The sequence below is a fragment of the Argopecten irradians genome, chromosome 9 (assembly GCF_041381155.1).
Source record: "Argopecten irradians isolate NY chromosome 9, Ai_NY, whole genome shotgun sequence".
In the NCBI taxonomy this organism is placed as follows: Eukaryota; Metazoa; Mollusca; class Bivalvia; order Pectinida; family Pectinidae; genus Argopecten; species Argopecten irradians.
Genome location: NC_091142.1, coordinates 37449997 through 37462279, shown reverse-complemented (window position 1 = coordinate 37462279; position 12283 = coordinate 37449997). Strand labels below are relative to the sequence as shown.

At 44.4% G+C, this 12283-nt stretch overlaps 1 protein-coding gene across 2 annotated transcripts in view; it reads right to left on the bottom strand.

Annotated features, from left to right (window-relative positions):
* LOC138332246 (sodium- and chloride-dependent GABA transporter ine-like) overlaps positions 1 to 12283 on the bottom strand; it is a 143223-nt gene that overhangs the window by 38388 nt on the left and 92552 nt on the right. The gene's annotated exons all lie outside the window — the stretch shown is intronic.

The following is a 12283-nucleotide window of genomic DNA, read 5'->3' as shown; positions in this document are numbered from 1 at the left end:
GGAGCCCTTGGTTACAGTAACAACCTTCGGGAGCCCTTGGTTACAGTGACAACCTCTGGGAGCCCTTGGTTGCAGTTACAACTTTTGGGAGCTCTTGGTTACTGTTACAACCTTTGGGAGCCCTTGGTTACAGTGACAACCATTGGGATCCCTTGGTTGCAGTTACAACTTTTGGAAGCTCTTGGTTACTGTTACAACTTTTGGGAGCCCTTTGTAACAGTTACAACCTTTGGGAGCCCTTGGTTACAGTTACAACCTTTGGGAGCCCTTGGTTGCAGTTACAACTTTTGGGAGCTCTTGGTTACTGTTACAACTTTTGGGAGCCCTTTGTTACAGTTACAACCTTTGGGAGCCCTTGGTTACAGTGACAACCATTGGGAGCCCTTGGTTGCAGTTACAACTTTTGGGAGCCCTTGGTTACAGTTACAACCTTTGGGAGCCCTTGATTATAGTTACAACCTTTGGGAGCCCTTGGTTACTGTTACAACCTTTGGGAGCCCTTGGTTACAGTTACAACCTTTGGAGGCCCTTGGTTACATCTGTTACAACCTTTTGGAGACCTTGGTTACAGTTACAACCTTTGGGAGCACTTGGTTACTGTTACAACCTTTGAGAGCCCTTGGTTACTGTTACAACCTTTGGGAGCCCTTGGTTACTGTTATAACCTTTGGGAGCCCTTGGTTACAGTTACAACCTTTGGGAGCCCTTGGTTACAGTTACAACCTTTGGGAGCCCTTGGTTACTGTTACAACCTTTTGGAGACCTTGGTTACAGTTACAACCTTTGGGAGCCCTTGGTTACAGTTACAACCTTTGGGAGCCCTTGGTTACTGTTACAACCTTTGGGAGCCCTTGGTTACTGTTACAACCTTTCGGAGCCCTAGGTTACTGTTGCAACATTTTGGAGCCCTTGGTAACTGTTACAACATTTGGGAGCCCTTGGTTACAGTTACAACATTTGGGAGCCCTTGGTTATAGTTACAACCTTTGGGAGCCCTTGGTTATTGTTACAACCTTTGGGAGCCCTTGGTTACAGTTACAACCATTGGGAGCTTTTGGTTACTGTTACAACCTTTGGAAGCCCTTGGTTACAGTTACAACCTTTGGGGGCCCTTGGTTACTGTTACAACCTTTGGGAGCCCTTGGTTACTGTTACAACATTTGGGAGCCCTTGGTTACAGTTACAACCTTTGGGAGCCCTTGGTTATTGTTACAACCTTTGGGAGCCCTTGGTTACAGTTACAACCATTGGGAGCCCTTGGTTACAGTTACAACCACTGGGAGCCCTTAGTTACAGTTACAACCACTGGGAGCCCTTGGTTACTGTTACAACCTTTGGGAGCCCTTGGTTACAGTTACAACCATTGGGAGCCCTTGGTTACAGTTACAACCTTTGGGAGCCCTTGGTTATTGTTACAACCTTTGGGAGCCCTTGGTTACAGTTACAACATTTGGGAGCCCTTGGTTACTGTTACAACCTTTGGGAGCCCTTGGTTACAGTTACAACCATTGGGAGCTCTTGGTTACAGTTACAACCTTTGGGGGCCCTTGGTTACTGTTTACAACCTTTGGGAGCCCTTGGTTACAGTTACAACCTTTGGGAGCCCTTGGTTACTGTTACAACCTTTGGGAGCCCTTGGTTACAGTTACAACCATTGGGAGCTCTTGGTTACAGTTACAACCTTTGGGTGCCCTTGGTTACTGTTACAACCTTTGGGAGCCCTTGGTTACAGTTACAACCTTTGGGAGCCCTTGGTTACAGTTACAACCTTTGGGAGCCCTTGGTTACAGTTACAACCTTTGGGAGCCCTTGGTTACAGTTACAACCTTTGGGAGCCCTTGGTTACTGTTACAACCTTTGGGAGCCCTTGGTTACTGTTACAACCTTTTGGAGCCCTTGATTACTGTTACAACATTTGGAAGCCCTTGGTTACTGTTACAACCTTTGGGGGCCCTTGGTTACTGTTACAGCCTTTGGGAGTCCTTGGTTACAGTTACAGCCTTTGGGAGTCCTTGGTTACAGTTACAACCTCTGGGAGCCCTTGGTTACTGTTACAACATTTGGGAGCCCTTGGTTACTGTTACAACCTTTTGGAGCCCTTGGTTACAGTTACAACCTTTGGGAGCCCTTGGTTACTGTTACAACCTTTGGGAGCCCTTGGTTACTGTTACAACCTTTGGGAGCCCTTGGTTACTGTTACAACCTCTGGGAGCCCTTGGTTACTGTTACAACCTTTGGGAGCCCTTGGTTACAGTTACAACCTTTGGGAGCTCTTGATTACAGTTACAACCTTTGGGGGCCCTTGGTTACTGTTACAACCTTTGGGAGCCCTTGGTTACTGTTACAACCTTTGGGAGCCCTTGGTTACAGTAACAACCTTTGGGAGCCCTTGGTTACAGTGACAACCTCTGGGAGCCCTTGGTTGCAGTTACAACTTTTGGGAGCTCTTGGTTACTGTTACAACCTTTGGGGGCCCTTGGTTAATGTTACAGCCTTTGGGAGTCCTTGGTTACAGTTACAGCGTTTGGGAGTCCTTGGTTACAGTTACAACCTCTGGGAGCCCTTGGTTACTGTTACAACATTTGGGAGCCCTTGGTTACTGTTACAACCTTTTGGAGCCCTTGGTTACAGTAACAACCTTTGGGAGCCCTTGGTTACTGTTACAACCTTTGGGAGCCCTTGGTTACTGTTACAACCTTTGGGAGCCCTTGGTTACTGTTACAACCTCTGGGAGCCCTTGGTTACAGTTACAACCTTTGGGAGCCCTTGGTTACTGTTACAACCTTTGGGAGCCCTTGGTTACAGTAACAACCTTCGGGAGCCCTTGGTTGCAGTTACAACTTTTGGGAGCTCTTGGTTACTGTTACAACTTTTGGGAGCCCTTTGTTACAGTTACAACCTTTGGGAGCCCTTGGTTACTGTTACAACCTTTGGGAGCCCTTGGTTACAGTAACAACCTTTGGGAGCCCTTGGTTGCAGTTACAACTTTTGGGAGCTCTTGGTTACTGTTACAACTTTTGGGAGCCCTTTGTTACAGTTACAACCTTTGGGAGCCCTTGGTTACAGTGACAACCATTGGGAGCCCTTGGTTGCAGTTACAACTTTTGGGAGCCCTTGGTTACAGTTACAACCTTTGGGAGCCCTTGATTACAGTTACAACCTTTGGGAGCCCTTGCGTACTGTTAAAACATTTTGGAGCCCTTGGTTACAGTTACAACCTTTGGAGGCCCTTGGTTACATCTGTTATAACCTTTTGGAGACCTTGGTTACAGTTACAACCTTTGGGAGCCCTTGGTTACATCTGTTATAACCTTTTGGAGACCTTGGTTACAGTTACAACCTTTGGGAGCCCTTGGTTACTGTTACAACCTTTGGGAGCCCTTGATTACTGTTACAACCTTTGGGAGCCCTTGGTTACTGTTACAACCTCTGGGAGCCCTTGGTTACTGTTACAACCTTTGGGAGCCCTTGGTTACAGTTACAACCTTTGGGAGCTCTTGGTTACAGTTACAACCTTTGGGGGCCCTTGGTTACTGTTACAACCTTTGGGAGCCCTTGGTTACAGTTACAACCTTTGGGAGCCCTTGGTTACAGTTACAACATTTGGGAGCCCTTGGTTACAGTTACAACCTTTGGGAGCCCTTGGTTACTGTTACAACCTTTGGGAGCCCTTGGTTACAGTAACAACCTTCGGGAGCCCTTGGTTACAGTGACAACCTCTGGGAGCCCTTGGTTGCAGTTACAACTTTTGGGAGCTCTTGGTTACTGTTACAACCTTTGGGAGCCCTTGGTTACAGTGACAACCATTGGGATCCCTTGGTTGCAGTTACAACTTTTGGGAGCTCTTGGTTACTGTTACAACTTTTGGGAGCCCTTGGTTACAGTTACAACCTTTGGGAGCCCTTGGTTACAGTTACAACCTTTGGGAGCCCTTGGTTGCAGTTACAACTTTTGGGAGCTCTTGGTTACTGTTACAACCTTTGGGAGCCCTTGGTTACAGTTACAACCTTTGGGGGCCCTTGGTTACATCTGTTACAACCTTTTGGAGACCTTGGTTACAGTTACAACCTTTGGGAGCCCTTGGTTACTGTTACAACCTTTGGGAGCCCTTGATTACTGTTACAACCTTTGGGAGACCTTGGTTACTGTTACAACCTTTGGGAGCCCTTGGTTACTGTTACAACCTTTGGGAGCCCTTGGTTACAGTTACAACCTTTGGGAGCCCTTGGTTACAATTACAACCTTTGGGAGCCCTTGGTTACAGTTACAACCTTTGGGAGCCCTTGGTTACAGTTACAACCTTTGGGAGCCCTTGGTTACTGTTACAACCTTTGGGAGCCCTTGGTTACTGTTACAACCTTTGGGAGCCCTTGGTTACTGTTTCAACATTTTGGAGCCCTTGGTAACTGTTACAACCTTTGGGAGCCCTTGGTTACAGTTACAACATTTGGGAGCCCTTGGTTACAGTTACAACCTTTGGGAGCCCTTGGTTATTGTTACAACCTTTGGGAGCCCTTGGTTATTGTTACAACCTTTGGGAGCCCTTGGTTACAGTTACAACCATTGGGAGCTTTTGGTTACTGTTACAACCTTTGGAAGCCCTTGGTTACAGTTACAACCTTTGGGGGCCCTTGGTTACTGTTACAACCTTTGGGAGCCCTTGGTTACAGTTACAACATTTGGGAGCCCTTGGTTACAGTTACAACCTTTGGGAGCCCTTGGTTATTGTTACAACCTTTGGGAGCCCTTGGTTACAGTTACAACCATTGGGAGCCCTTGGTTACAGTTACAACCATTGGGAGCCCTTGGTTACAGTTACAACCATTGGGAGCCCTTGGTTACAGTTACAACCTTTGGGAGCCCTTGGTTACAGTTACAACCATTGGGAGCCCTTGGTTACAGTTACAACCTTTGGGAGCCCATTGGTTATTGTTACAACCTTTGGGAGCCCTTGGTTACAGTTACAACCTTTGGGAGCCCTTGGTTACTGTTACAACCTTTGGGAGCCCTTGGTTACAGTTACAACCATTGGGAGCTCTTGGTTACAGTTACAACCTTTGGGGGCCCTTGGTTACTGTTACAACCTTTGGGAACCCTTGGTTACAGTTACAACCTTTGGGAGCCCTTGGTTACAGTTGCAACCTTTGGGAGCCCTTGGTTACAGTTACAACCTCTGGGAGCCCTTGGTTACTGTTACAACATTTGGGAGCCCTTGGTTACTGTTACAACCTTTTGGAGCCCTTGGTTACAGTTACAACCTTTGGGAGCCCTTGGTTACTGTTACAACCTGTTACAACCTTTGGGAGCCCTTGGTTACTGTTACAACCTTTGGGAGCCCTTGGTTACTGTTACAACCTTTGGGAGCCCTTGGTTACAGTTACAACCTTTGGGAGCCCTTGGTTACTGTTACAACCTTTGGGAGCCCTTGGTTACAGTAACAACCTTCGGGAGCCCTTGGTTACAGTGACAACCTCTGGGAGCCCTTGGTTGCAGTTACAACTTTTGGGAGCTCTTGGTTACTGTTACAACCTTTGGGAGCCCTTGGTTACAGTGACAACCATTGGGATCCCTTGGTTGCAGTTACAACTTTTGGGAGCTCTTGGTTACTGTTACAATTTTTGGGAGCCCTTGGTTACAGTTACAACCTTTGGGAGCCCTTGGTTACAGTAACAACCTTTGGGAGCCCTTGGTTGCAGTTACAACTTTTGGGAGCTCTTGGTTACTGTTACAACTTTTGGGAGCCCTTTGTTACAGTTACAACCTTTGGGAGCCCTTGGTTACAGTGACAACCATTGGGAGCCCTTGGTTGCAGTTACAACTTTTGGGAGCCCTTGGTTACAGTTACAACCTTTGGGAGCCCTTGATTACAGTTACAACCTTTGGGAGCCCTTGCGTACTGTTAAAACATTTTGGAGCCCTTGGTTACAGTTACAACCTTTGGAGGCCCTTGGTTACATCTGTTACAACCTTTTGGAGACCTTGGTTACAGTTACAACCTTTGGGAGCCCTTGGTTACTGTTACAACCTTTGGGAGCCCTTGATTACTGTTACAACCTTTGGGAGCCCTTGGTTACTGTTACAACCTCTGGGAGCCCTTGGTTACTGTTACAACCTTTGGGAGCCCTTGGTTACAGTTACAACCTTTGGGAGCTCTTGGTTACAGTTACAACCTTTGGGGGCCCTTGGTTACTGTTACAACCTTTGGGAGGCCTTGGTTACAGTTACAACCTTTGGGAGCCCTTGGTTACAGTTACAACATTTAGGAGCCCTTGGTTACAGTTACAACCTTTGGGAGCCCTTGGTTACTGTTACAACCTTTGGGAGCCCTTGGTTACAGTAACAACCTTCGGGAGCCCTTGGTTACAGTGACAACCTCTGGGAGCCCTTGGTTGCAGTTACAACTTTTGGGAGCTCTTGGTTACTGTTACAACCTTTGGGAGCCCTTGGTTACAGTGACAACCATTGGGATCCCTTGGTTGCAGTTACAACTTTTGGGAGCTCTTGGTTACTGTTACAACTTTTGGGAGCCCTTGGTTACAGTTACAACCTTTGGGAGCCCTTGGTTACAGTAACAACCTTTGGGAGCCCTTGGTTGCAGTTACAACTTTTGGGAGCTCTTGGTTACTGTTACAACTTTTGGGAGCCCTTTGTTACAGTTACAACCTTTTGGGGCCCTTGGTTACATCTGTTACAACCTTTTGGAGACCTTGGTTACAGTTACAACCTTTGGGAGCCCTTGGTTACTGTAACAACCTTTGGGAGCCCTTGATTACTGTTACAACCTTTGGGAGTCCTTGGTTACTGTTACAACCTTTGGGAGCCCTTGGTTACTGTTACAACCTTTGGGAGCCCTTGGTTACAGTTACAACCTTTGGGAGCCCTTGGTTACAGTTACAACCTTTGGGAGACATTGGTTACAGTTACAACCTTTGGGAGCCCTTGGTTATAGTTACAACCTTTGGGAGCCCTTGGTTACTGTTACAACCTTTGGGAGCCCTTGGTTACTGTTACAACCTTTGGGAGCCCTTGGTTACTGTTACAACCTTTGGGAGCCCTTGGTTACTGTTTCAACATTTTGGAGCCCTTGGTAACTGTTACAACCTTTGGGAGCCCTTGGTTACAGTTACAACATTTGGGAGCCCTTGGTTACAGTTACAACCTTTGGGAGCCCTTGGTTATTGTTACAACCTTTGGGAACCCTTGGTTATTGTTACAACCTTTGGGAGCCCTTGGTTACAGTTACAACCATTGGGAGCTTTTGGTTACTGTTACAACCTTTGGAAGCCCTTGGTTACAGTTACAACCTTTGGGGGCCCTTGGTTACTGTTACAACCTTTGGGAGCCCTTGGTTACAGTTACAACATTTGGGAGCCCTTGGTTACAGTTACAACCTTTGGGAGCCCTTGGTTATTGTTACAACCTTTGGGAGCCCTTGGTTACAGTTACAACCATTGGGAGCCCTTGGTTACAGTTACAACCATTGGGAGCCCTTGGTTACAGTTACAACCATTGGGAGCCCTTGGTTACAGTTACAACCTTTGGGAGCCCTTGGTTACAGTTACAACCATTGGGAGCCCTTGGTTACAGTTACAACCTTTGGGAGCCCTTGGTTATTGTTACAACCTTTGGGAGCCCTTGGTTACAGTTACAACCTTTGGGAGCCCTTGGTTACTGTTACAACCTTTGGGAGCCCTTGGTTACAGTTACAACCATTGGGAGCTCTTGGTTACAGTTACAACCTTTGGGGGCCCTTGGTTACTGTTACAACCTTTGGGAACCCTTGGTTACAGTTACAACCTTTGGGAGCCCTTGGTTACAGTTGCAACCTTTGGGAGCCCTTGGTTACAGTTACAACCTTTGGGAGCCCTTGGTTATAGTTACAACCTTTGGGAGCCCTTGGTTACTGTTACAACCTTTGCCTCCATTTACATAATTAATTCTGCATGCTACCATGGAAAACAAAATTGTAAAATTTAATTGATCATAAACCTTGAAATAGAAATTGCCAATGGACAATTTGAAAGGCTTTTTCACCAACAAGGTTTTATTGTCAAGGCAACAAACTTAATAGAAATTTATCTTGACATGATAAAGGCCTAATTATTACCTGTCTCTATAGCCCTTCAAGAGCTTCCCAAGTACTCAATCATTTTCAAAATATTAGGATTTTTGGCCCCTGTAACTTTGGATATAGGTCAAGATCATTCATATCAATCATAATAGCGGTAACAAACTTCAATTATCAAAATCCAAGATGGCGGCCTGTCGGCCATCTTGTTCACAAATCAGTCCAAAAGAGCATGTGCACAACAAGGGCAATAGGGGAACCTGCACATGAAATTTGAAGATGATCTCTTCAGTACTTTCTGAGAAATAGTGGTAACAAACTTCAACTACCAAAATCCAAGATGTCGGCCATCTTGTACACCGATCGCTCCTCAAATGTAATAAGCACCACTAGGGCCCTAGGGAAACCTGCATATGAAATTTGAGAAAAGTCCCTTTAGCACTTTCTGAGGAATAGCGGTAATAGAATTGTTAACGGATGGACGGAAGGATGGAAAGAGGGTGGAAGACAGACCACAGATGCAAGTCAATTAGAATAGCCCAACATCTGACGATGGTGGACAGTAGAGAGACATGTTCAATACTACAGACATTTATTTAGAGCGTCAGGGAGTTAAATATCTTGATATCAGAGACACAATATCCTCCAGGCCACAGCTAATACGCCAGTGTGGCTTAAATATGTACAAAAAAATGAAAAATAAAGATAATACCTCCCTGGGTTATACTCAGGTGCAACACTATATGTTAACCAACCGGCTATTGCCACAGGTCAGCTGGCTACACATGTTGCAAATTTTGAATCATTTGACCCAAAAAGCACTGTTATAAATGTTAGTTAAAAATTTGACCTACATCATCCTTTACTGTTATAAACACCATTTAACTGTTCTGTTACCCTGGTTGTATCAATCTCCAAATGACATCAGTGTACATGCAAAGTCATCACATAAAAATATTTTATGGCAAATCCGAGGTCATGGCGGCTGTGCAGTCTGGATGATAATTGACAAATTCCTAATTGGAGGTAATTAAGGCTATAATCAAGCCAGAGGTCACTAGGGCAGGAAGTCAATGTACTGTAGTTTATAATGAAGCATCAATAAAAACAAATTACTGTAGTCATCCCAAAAAACACCGAGGGTCACTATAAACATTAAGAATACAGGAAGCAATTGAGAGACCTGAACAGTTTCTTTATCACCAACAAATATAATCTAATTTTAGAGCTTACACAGACTTCAGGACATTTTGATGCCAATGTGGCCAAGTGGTTGAGATGTCGCTGATATAATTACAAAATTGTAGATACATTAAAATACCACTTTTGTAGAGATATATACTTTTATGTATTCACAATGTGTTATTTGCATGCAGCAGACACATTTTCCAATAATACACTGACAGTATCACATGGGCTGTAAATAAAGTAAATATGGTAATATTTGAATTTTTTAATGCCAGTTGTAATAATTGATTTTTATGCAATGATAATTATTTCCAGTGTTTATTTATCTTAGGTCAGTTTTTAAAAATCTTTTACAATTGCTTTGTTATTTCACCTTTATTTCACATTTGAAGACATTGAGTCTCCAATTCCTGTGTGTAAAGTTCAGTAGGGCACCTGCTCCACCATAAACATTAACTAATGCTTCCATCAAACTAATAGATATAATTTTTTATCTAGAAAATATATCTTAATGTGTTCAAGTGCCATGTAAAAAGGTCCAATAATCAAAATATCATAAATGATATTTTTGAAAAATCATATATCTCATTGTAAAGATATAACTTTATATTCGGGGACGGGAAGTGGCATGATCAATAGTATTGTATCATAAATTTTCAGGTCCATTTCAGGTAAGAGAGCGTGCTGTAACTAACGTTTTCTTAAAGAAATTTTTTAATGATTTGATGCACCCGACGGTAATTATGAATACGACAATCACTTAACAAAAATCATCAGCACTGTAGCATACAGAGAAGCTTCAAGTCCTAATGAAGATTGACATATAACCCACGTACGTCACGTTGTAACTCCGGTTTGGATGTCTTATTGTCTTCTTTAGCATTATTAGACCTGCATGCAGCCTTTTAATCTAATACATTCGCCGTATCCGTCCTCTACTCGATACGTCTACATGGCGTACCTGATTCGTGATCTATAAAGCTAACGTGAAATTGAGCCTGAACCTTTGTGACGTGATAATAACGTTTTCTACAAAACTGGACAACGACAGCCAGGTGTTCCTAAAGCCTGCGCTTGAACCGTGCAATATAACGTTTCCATGGAAGCTTGCAATATAACTTCAAACTGTGCTATATAACGAAGTTTTATTGAACGGTCGGAATAATAGTTGAAAATATTACATTTCCTCATATATTGATTGGTGTAATAGTCAACGTTTTCCACTGTTTATTCAGTCCGTTTTTACAACAAAAAGTCATGTACTACATACTCAGGCACAGTTGTATGGGTAGATGTAAAAGATTCAACATATCAAATGTAGCAGGATGAGTTATTTGGCGTAACCACGACCCCGGACTTACTGGTTCACTGCTCTACCAACTAAGCTAAAGGGAATCTCAACTAGCTAGAATATGACTGAATTACTACTCACTTTTAAAACCTGCCACATTAATAACTGAAATGATCATATTTTTTCACATTACCATACAATTCTTAGGATGTAGAAGTTGCTCAATCAACACATTAGGGATGTTAATTAAGACAAATGTAACAGTTGTACATGAAGGGTGTCACATGCTGTTTCTATAAGGATATAAGAGTCCCTTACCCTCACCAATTATAGGACTAAATACAAGAGGCCCAGAGGGCCTGTATCGCTCACCTGGTTTGTAATGCCAAGTAATGTTCTGAATACAGGTTCATTGTTTCTTTCTGAAGGAATTTTAATATTAACCTCTAAGTCCCCTATTGGGCCCCACCCCTCCTGCCCCTAAGGGGTCAGAGCCAAAGTTCTGTTCTCCTTCCCCCAAGGATGTTTATGGCCAAATTTGGTCACAATCCAAGCAAAACTCTAGGACAAGTAGCGATTTATAGGATTTACCTCTATTTCCCCTATTGGGCCCCACCCGTCCTGCCCCCGGGGGGCCAGAGCCAAAATTTATACAAATTCTGTTCCCCTTCCCCCAAGGATGTTTGTGGCTAATTTTGTTGACAATCCATGCAGAACTCTAGGACAAGTAGCCATTAATAGATTTTACCTCTATTTCCTCTATTGGGCCCTGCCCCTCCTGCCCCCGAGGGGTCAGAGCCAAAATTTATACAAGTTCTGTTCCGCTTCCAAAAAGGATGTTTGTGGCCAAATTTGGTTACAATTCATGTAGAACTCTATGACTAGTAGCGATTTAAAGGATTTACCTCTATTTCCCCTATTGGGCCCCGCCCCTCCTGCCCCCGGGGGACAAGAGCCAAAATTTATACAAGTTCTGTTCCCCTTCCCCCAAGGATGTTTGTGGCTAATTTTGTTGACAATCCATGCAGAACTCTAGGACAAGTAGCGATTTAAAGAATTTACCTCTATTTCCTCTATTGGGCCCCGCCCCTCCTGTCCCCGGGGGGTCAGAGCCAAAATTTATACAAGTTCTGTTCCCCCTCCCCCAAGGATGTTTGTGGCTAATTTTGGTTACAATCCATGCAGAACTCTAGGACAAGTAGCGATTTAAAGAATTTACCTCTATTTCCCCTATTGGGCCCCGCCCCTCCTGCCCCCGTGGGACTAGAGCCAAAATTTATACAAGTTCTGTTCCCCCTCCCCCAAGGATGTTTGTGGCCAAATTTGGTTACATTCCATGCAGAACTCTAGGACAAGTAGCGATTTAAAGGATTTACCTCTATTTCCCCTATTGGGCCCCGCCCCTCCTGCCCCTGAGGAGTCAGAGCCAAAATTTATACAAGTTCTGTTCCCCCTCCCCCAAGGATGCTTGTGGCCAAATTTGGTTACAATCCATGCAGAACTCTAGGACAAGTAACGATTTAAAGGATTTACCTCTATTACCCCTATTGGACCCGCCCCTCCTGCCCCTGGGGGACCAGAGCCAAAATTTATACAAGTTCTGTTCCCCCTCCCCCAAGCATGTTTGTGGTCAAATTTGGTTACAATCCATGCAGAACTCTAGGACAAAGAAGCGATTTATAGGATTTACCTCTATTTCCCCTATTGGGGGGTGGGGCCGCGGTGGCCGAGTGGTT